The following is a 6,955-nucleotide window of genomic DNA, read 5'->3' on the forward strand; positions in this document are numbered from 1 at the left end:
CCCGTTCCTCGGCAGTGAAAGGCACAAGGTGAAGGTGAAGTTAACATCAGGGGCCGCATGGCCCTCGGGGGCTGATCCACAGGGCTCTTAACCTCAGGGAACAGCAGTGAAAGAGTCTTGCATGACTCATTGCCCCAGGCTGTGGGGTTCTGGAAGAAGAGAGCTACCGTACAGCTCATGCTCGGTCCACGAGAGGACCACCCAACTGGAAAGGGGACAATCTGGGTCTCTGGTCTGCCTGTCGCACAAGCCTAACAGTCGCTTTGTTTAGTGTGTGAACAGAATATTTAATCCATTCCAGCCAAGCATTTGCGTCCTGATACCGTTTCGATTGCTATAGTTTGTTTTAAATCTTTAACCTCTACAACAACTACTTTGGTTTTATCATTGGGTAGATAACAAGAGAAGGTTTGGTTAGCGGAGAAGTTAGGAGAGGGAGAAGGGGGTGCAGGAGGTGGCGAGACAATGAAGAGCATTTCAAAGGATCCTGAGACTTCTGCTCCTATGCCATAGAACTCTGGGGAGCAGAGATGGTAATCTGTCTCAATTACATTGGTCTACCTGACAATGGGCAGGGGTAACTCCTTTAGTCAAATGAATATATGGTTTTAAGGAACTGCAAGTACTAGTTGGGGCAGCCTATCCTTGCTCTTCAATATTTTATACAGTATTGGACCAACTTTGGCAGAGAAGATCTGCTCTAGGAGGACAAGATTTCCAGTTTACACTGGAATCTTTGTCAAATTCTTCTCAAATTAATTTATCTCAGTTAACAGATTTTTAGTCTGAAAAGAGCTAGGAAGGATAAAGCTACTTTTCTGAAGTGGAGAGTTGCCTCTGACTTGGCAAGTCTCCACAGAGTATAACAAGGCAAGCATCAAATGTAATAGTTTGAGGCGAAATCGACTTGGTTACATTAATAACTAGGTGGTCAGCAATAGAGTGAGAAAAGAGGAAGGAGTAATCAAATAAATAAAACAGAGTTAAATTTTTCTCAGCTTTAGTTTGGTAGGGTTTTCCCCTGGGACCATGGCCCATGACTCTGGAGGGAGTGGCACTTTCCTGACTCAGGTGTGATGGCTCCATTCTTTTTCTGCTGTCCAGACTGCAGTTTCAGTAGTTAGGAGCACTAGGTAAGGTCCTTCCCAGGCCGGTTCGAGCTTTTACTTCTCTCCAACTCGAGTGCTATTTCTTTGCAGCATTGGGGAACAAGCATTTCTAACACTGCCCCCTTATAAAAGCCTCAAAATGCCTGTACAAGTGCATGACTTAGGGGACTTAGGGGCTCCTTTGTGGAAGCTGCTCTGTTACCACCTCGCAGGCAAATAAATGGATTGGATGGAGACTGGTCCCAAGGGCATCTAAACTATTGGCCAATCCAGACCTTCTGAAGTAGCCTGGAGTGAAAATCCAGACCAACAAGAACACCCTCTTTTAAACAGTGACCAGCCAAACCATCAGATCGTCTCTCTTGGGGCTTTACAGAGACACAGACAGAGGGGGTTGTTACTGGCAGGAGAGTAAATACGGAAACAGGAAGAGTCAGTAGCTGAGCTACCCTAATAAGTCTCCAAGCATGTAAACTAGATCATCAGGAACTCTGCTGATATGATTCTCTCCTACAGCAGGGGAGCTTTCTGGGCAGTTGGGAGTAGAGGAGTAGAATAAAGTATAGCAGATGTTTCTCTTCTTTTCACTTTCTCCTCCCTCTTTTCCTTCTTTTTCTTTTCTTATCCATCCCCGCCCCTTTTTGGTTTTTTTCACCTACTCAGTGTCTGAATACCTCCCTAGTTGAGAGACAGGGCCACAATTCTCACTATGGAAGCTGTGAGAGTCAGGTACTTTCTGACCTCACACCTTGGAAGCTGGAGCTTGGGTACATGATCCTGCTAGTGAACCAGAGACTCAGGGTCAGTTGAGAAATAAGTTACTGCTGCAGCATCAAATGTTAGCCTGACAGCATGTAGTATGCAGTGGCTATGGTGCCAACAGCAGTGTGTTCACCTGACTGTCAGCACATAAAACTGCAGATCTACAGAAAAGTTGAAAGATTACAATGGATATACCCTTTACCTAGTGAATTAGTTATCTATTGCAGCAAAACAAATTACTCTAAAACATAGCTTCATGGGAAGAAACATTTATCACACCACAGTTGCCATGGGTCAGGAGTGCAGGCACTGCTTACCTGGCTCCTCTGGCTTGGGGTCTGTCACAAGGCTACAAATCAAAGTGTCAAGTGGGCTGCAGTCTCACATGAAGGCTTCACTGGGGAAGGACCTGCTTCCAAGCTCATTCATATGGTTGTCAGCAGGATTGAGTTCCTCACAGGCTGTTGGACTGAGGGTCTCAGTTCTTCACTGGCTGTTTTCTGGAGGACTCCCTCAGTTCCTCCCATATGAACCTCTTCCCCATGAGGCAGCTCACAACATGGCAGCCCATTGCCATCTGAGCAACTGAAGGAGAGAGAATTCAATTATGGAAGGAACCTCCCACATGCTATTTGCTGGAAGCCAGTCTCTAAACCCAGCCCCTACTCAAGGGAAAGGGATTACACAAGGTGTGAATTCCAGGAGGGAAGGTCAGAATTCACTGAGTGCCACCTTAGAGTCTGTCAACCACAGATTCATCAATTACTAACATTTTATCACATTTGCATGTGCTCCCCTTTAGATAGATAGCTACAGATACAGATATACAGTTTTGCTTGTTAAACAACCAAAATTAAGTTAAAGATTGATATGGTTTGGCTGCGTCCCCACCCAAATCTCATCTTGAATTCCCACATGTTGTGGGAAGAACCTGGTGGGAGGTAATGAATCATGGGGGCAGGTTTTTCCCATGCTGTTCTTGTGGTAGTGAATACATCTCACAAGATCTGATGTTTTTAAAGAGGGGAGTTTCCCTGCATAAGTTCTCTCCTCTTGTCTGCCGCCATGTGAGACATGCCTTTCACCTTCCACCATGATCGTGAGGCCTCCCCAGCCATGTGGAACTGTAAGTCCATTAAACTTCTTTCTTCTGTAAATTGCCCAATCTTAGGCATGTCTTTATCAGCAGTGTGAAAACAGACTAATACAAAGACATTATAACATTTCCCCTCTAATTACTTCAGCATGTATCTCCTAAGAATAAAAACATTTTTCTACATAACCACAATGCCATCACCTCCCCCCAAATTTAACAATTGTGCTATATCACCATCTAATATCAGCCCAAATTCAACTCTCTCCAATTATCCCCCAAATACCTTTTATAGCTCTTTTTTTCCTGCTCCAGTATCTACTCAAGTTTCCTGCATTGTTTTTGGTTATTGTCTATTTAGTCTCTTTTAATCTAGAACCATTCTTTCCAATACATTTATTTCTGGGTATTGTTTTTCATACTGCTGACATTTTTGAAGAGTTCAGGCCAACTGTTTTCTGTAACTGTTGCTCACACAACAGGTGGGCTAGGTCACTTGGTAAGTGACAACCCAATGGCCACAACCAAGTAGGATTTAACAAGGGGATTTTATTACTTACAATTAGTAAAGAGAACAATGGGTATAGATAGCTCCCAAAGCAATGCCTCCCTGAGCTCCGGGCTGTGTCAGATTTTATAAGCATAGGGTAATCAGGCATGATCTGACTGGATCTTGCAATGAGGTAATGCCAAGAGGCATGATCTCACTGGATCCTGCTAAGGAGTGATGCCAGAGCTCAATCTGATTGCATCGTAGATCCAGCCACGCAGTGTCAGCTTCCTAATCCAGTCCCTGCTCCTCTGAGCACTTAGGTTTCACCCTGTGGCTACACACTTGGTTAATCTGGGCCTGCTCAGGTTACATGACCCGAGGCTCCATTAGCAACTGAAAAACAACTCATAACTTTGTTACATAAAAGTTGAACCAAATTGGGCTGGTGCAGCTACATAATATCCCATATTCTGGAGATGATTACCTCCTAATGGTGTTCATCTTATACCAGTATCTACTGTATTTCCTGTAAGCAGGAAGTTAGGTTAAATATTTTTGGAAAGAATTCTACTTAGGAGGCACATATCTAGTAGTCCCATTATTGGTGATGTTTGATCACTTGGTTATGGTGGTAACTGCTCAGTCTTTCTATTATAAATGCATAATTTCCCTTTTGTAATTAGTAAATAATCAGTGGAGCAATACTTGGGAGTCTGTGTGAATACCTTGTTCCCAGAAACTTTTTTCCCAATAGTTTTAGCATCCATTAGTAATCCTTATCTTGGTTAATTATTACATTTCAGTTTCCAAAAAGGTAATTGTCTAATCTAACATTCCTCTTACATTTATCACTCTGTAAAGATGAGCTTTTCTTTTTCTCTCCCTGTTTTCTTTTGTTTTGTTTGAGATTGACTATGGACCATGATTTTCAAAAAATTATTATATTATAATCAATTATAATTATAGATTACAAATATTTATTTTACATTAACATTTAATACATTTATTATATATTTATATGTTAAACATATTACATAGTACTATATATTAATACACAATATATTTAATATATAAACATCTTAAATACAATCATATATACTTAACTATATACCTACTCATTATATTGAAGTTAATTATACATTTAAGTATATAATTATCTCAAATATAAGTACAATTATACTTAAAATATAATTAAATAATAATTAACATTAATTTTTTATTTGCAGATTGTCCCAAATTTGGCCAATGAAAAAGTCCTTCAAGGCCGAGTGTGGTAGCTCATGCCTGTAATCCCAGCATTTTGGGAGGCTGGGGCAGGTGGATCACTTGAGGTCAGGAGTTTGAGACCAGCCTGGTCAACATGGTGAAACCCTGTCTCTACTGAAAGAAAAAAAAAAAAAATTAGCCGGGTGTGGGGGCAAGCACCTATAATTCAGCAGGCTGAGGCAGGAGAATCACTTGGACCAGAGAGGCAGAGGTTGCAGTCAGGTGAGATCGTGCCACTGCACTCCAGCCTGGGAGAAAGAGCGAGACTCTGTCTCAAAAAAAAAAAAAAAAAGAAAAGAAAAGAAAAGAGAAAAAAAAGAAAAAGTCCTTCAGGTTGGCTCCTGTATCTTTTTTTTAAAAAACAGCTTTATTGAGATATAACTTCCCTACCATAGAGTTCACTCATTTACAGTACATAGTTCCATGGTTTTAGTTTATTCACAGAGTTGTGCAAGCATCATCACAGTCAAGTTTAGAACCATCAAATTTAGTTCATGACCCCTAAAAGAAACTGTTACCCATTAGTGGTCACTTCCCATTCTGGAGCCCTAGGTAACTGCTAATCTACCATCTCCATAGATTTGCCTATTCTGGATGTGTCATATGAATGGAATCATCTATGTGGTCTTCTGTGACTTGCTTCTTTCACTTGGCATGTTTTCATAGTTCACCCACCTTGTATAGCAAGTTCGTCTACATTCTGTAGCATTGATTTTACTGCCAGATAACATTCCATATTATGGATATATTGTATTTTACTTACCCATTCATCAGTTAATGGGTATTTGGGTTGTTTCCACTTTTTGGCTCTTGTGAATAATGCTGCAATAACCAATCATGTACAAGTTTTTGTATGAACATATGTTTTAATTTATCTTGGATATACACATAGGAGTGGAACTGCTGGGTCATATGGTAACTTTATGTTTAATTTTTGAGAAACTTCCAGACTGCTTTCCAAAGTGGCTGTATTATTTGACATACTTTTTTTTTTCCTTTCTTTTCAGACAAGGCCTCGCCCTATTGCTCAGGCTGGAGTGCAGTGCTACGATCACAGCTCACTGCAACCTTGACCTACTGGGCCCTAGCGATCCTACCACGTTAGCCTGGCAGAGTTGGAATTACAGGTGTGAGCCACTATGGCCAGCCTCCATTTGACAGTCTTACCAGCCAAGTATGAGAGTTCCAATTTCTCCACATCCTCATCAACACGTTGTTACATTTTTTTTATAGCCATCCTAGTGGCGATAATTGTGGTTTTGATTTGCATTTCACTGAGGCTAATGATACTGAGTCAGTTTTTCTCCAGGTACCTTTGGTCCCAAAAATTCATGTTTTATTTTATATCCAGAAAACTATCTCCAGTTATAGCTTTGTTTCATTGTGACGTTTCTCTTCTTTGGAGACGTCAATGATGCATATGTTAACTTCTGTCTATCTTCTATATCTCTCACTTTTTTTCTGGTATTTTTCCTTCTTTTCCAAATTTGTTTTGGGTTCTCTTGGCTGTTTTAAATTTATTTATCAATGTTCCTTCTTGAATTTTTAGGCTAACCTATTTTCCCGTGGACACAATGTAATTTAGTTTCCGTATCTCATGATTATTTTGGCTTTTTCTTCTACTTCTTTCCTGAATTTAGTCAGTTCTCATTTTACAGCTTTCTGCTTTGTGTCCGAACTTCTATTTTGAGTTGTTTAATGTCTGATTTTTGGTATTCTTTATAGCTGCAGCTGATTACTAAATGATATTTACTTCATACGAAAAGTATTATGTTAGTTTTCCTCTGCTTTTTGCCTGTTGGATGGAATTGTGGTGGGAAGAATTTTCATTAGTTAAAACTTTTTTTATTTTGTTCTTATAGTTATTTTACATGGATGTTGGTAGCTCTTCTGTTTAGCTCAAAATAACTTGCATCTGACCAGGTGTGGTGGCTCACACCTGTAATCCCAGCAATTTGGGAGACCAAGGCAGGTGGATCACCTGAGGTCAGGAGTTCAAGACCAGCCTTACCAACATGATGAAACCGTCTCTTCTAAAAATACAAAAATTAGCCAGGCATGGTGGTGGGTGCCTGTAATCCCAGCTACTCGGGAGGATGAGGCAGGAGAATCCCTTGAACCTGGGAGGTGGAGGTTGCAGTAGGCCAAGATCGTGCTACTATACTCCAGGCCCAGCTGGGTGACAGAGTGAGACACCGTCTCAAAAAAACAAAACAACCTGTCAATATCACT

The 6,955-nt window shown here is 40.8% G+C and overlaps 1 long non-coding RNA gene across 1 annotated transcript in view; it reads right to left on the reverse strand.

The window, feature by feature from the left end:
* Positions 1 to 2,446, reverse strand: part of LOC111550478 — a 15,820-nt gene extending 13,374 nt beyond the window's left edge. The window contains exon 1 of the long non-coding RNA XR_002734054.1: positions 2,189 to 2,446. This is a non-coding gene — a long non-coding RNA (uncharacterized LOC111550478). The remainder of the gene's footprint in view (positions 1 to 2,188) is intronic.
* Between the last annotated feature and the right edge of the window lie 4,509 nt (positions 2,447 to 6,955).

Source organism: Piliocolobus tephrosceles, chromosome 15, assembly GCF_002776525.5.
Source record: "Piliocolobus tephrosceles isolate RC106 chromosome 15, ASM277652v3, whole genome shotgun sequence".
Taxonomy (NCBI): domain Eukaryota; kingdom Metazoa; phylum Chordata; class Mammalia; order Primates; family Cercopithecidae; genus Piliocolobus; species Piliocolobus tephrosceles.